This window comes from Tupaia chinensis, unplaced genomic scaffold (genome assembly GCF_000334495.1).
Source record: "Tupaia chinensis unplaced genomic scaffold, TupChi_1.0 Scaffold000418_1, whole genome shotgun sequence".
Taxonomy (NCBI): domain Eukaryota; kingdom Metazoa; phylum Chordata; class Mammalia; order Scandentia; family Tupaiidae; genus Tupaia; species Tupaia belangeri.
Window position 1 is genome coordinate 1,901,129 of NW_006159923.1, and position 1,447 is coordinate 1,902,575.

Consider the following 1,447-nt stretch of genomic DNA (forward strand, 5'->3'; position numbering starts at 1 on the left):
GGCGGCTCCTGGCCTGTGTGAGCCCTCCCTCCTCGTCCCTGCGGTGCGGGCACGTGGTAGCGAGGGAGAAGGGGTGGGGGGGGGCAGACTGCTGCTGCACAGGGCACTGCCCTCCTGGCCTCACAGAAGCCCACAGACGCGGAGTGGAGCCCGCGGCCCTGGGGGACCTCGCAGCTGCCCGTGGGGAATGCAGTAGGCAGCAAGGGGGTGAGAGTACCCTCCACACGCCATTGCACACAGAGTGGGGCAGAGTAGCTAGAGCCTGCAGATACCCCAGAGCAGGCCACAGACAGCGCCTCTCGGCCTCGCCTGTCCCTCCAGGCGAGCATTTCTGTCTGACTCCTCTGACTCCGCCAGTTGCTATGGAAACAATTAGGACAGGACTGGGAGCGGACAGGCGAATGGGGGGGGGCAGGAACCAGACAGCTGCCACCAGGGCACAACCCCCCACGAGCGTAGGCCCTCGCAGGGGGGGAGCGGGGCCGGGAAAGACTGTGCCCCAGCCCCTCTGCAGGTGCCAGGAGTCAGCCAGGGCCAGCCACGTGGGGCAGCACCACTCGGCATCGCGTGGCCACAGGAGCTGCCACGGCCACCGCTCATTTCCTGCTCGACAGCCTGTGTCCAGGGCAGGACTAACTCAACCCTCACGGCTCTCTGAGGGAGGAGCCATCCTCAGCCCCATTTTACAGGGGAGCAGACTGAGGCCCAGAGAGAAATCACTTGTCCAGGACACATGGCATTTGGGTCCCCCCCCCGCCACTCGAACCCCCACAGTGCAGCCCGGGAGCTCTGCTCCTAACACCGGAACTAGCTGGGGGCGGGAACCCCCTGGGCCCGGCCTGTGCTTCAGCAAATGGCCTTGGGTCGGCCCATGTCAGAAGTCGCTCGTCTTGTCAAGGACAACTGAATGACAGGAAAACGCCACTGGATGCCTGTGCCCCAGCTCCCTGGCGCGTTACTGGGGCCTTGTTGCTCTGGCCTCGCCCAGGCTCGGTGGGTGCGTTAGCACCACGTGGGTACACGCCGGCCCTCCTTCAGCGCCTGCTCCATCCTCAGGTAAGACACCCACTGACTACAGCCACTTCCACAGCCCAGACACCCAGAGCTGCATGGCGCTCTAGGCAGGCCTCGCAACTCCAATAAAGTGCCCACCGGGCGCCGCCTCCCCAGGCAGAGCTGCAATCGCACCAGCCAAAGCCAACCAGGCAGACGGGGCCTCAGGTTTACTGGAGGCCTCTGGGGATATTCGAGCTGGGGTGTGTGGGGGGTACATGTGTGGAAGTGGGGTCCTTGCTGGTTCTACTGGCCGGGGCAGAGCTGCAGATCACAGGCATCGGCCTAAGGAGCCAACTTTGGCCAGTCACGAGCATGCCAGGCATTGTATGTTCTTTTTTTTTTTTTTAAATTCTTCATCATTATTATTATTATTTTATTTATTTATTTATTT

The 1,447-nt window shown here is 62.2% G+C and overlaps 1 protein-coding gene across 1 annotated transcript in view; it reads right to left on the minus strand.

The window, feature by feature from the left end:
- The window catches only part of NOL4L (nucleolar protein 4 like), a 102,897-nt gene that overhangs the window by 85,354 nt on the left and 16,096 nt on the right, over positions 1-1,447 (minus strand). The gene's annotated exons all lie outside the window — the stretch shown is intronic.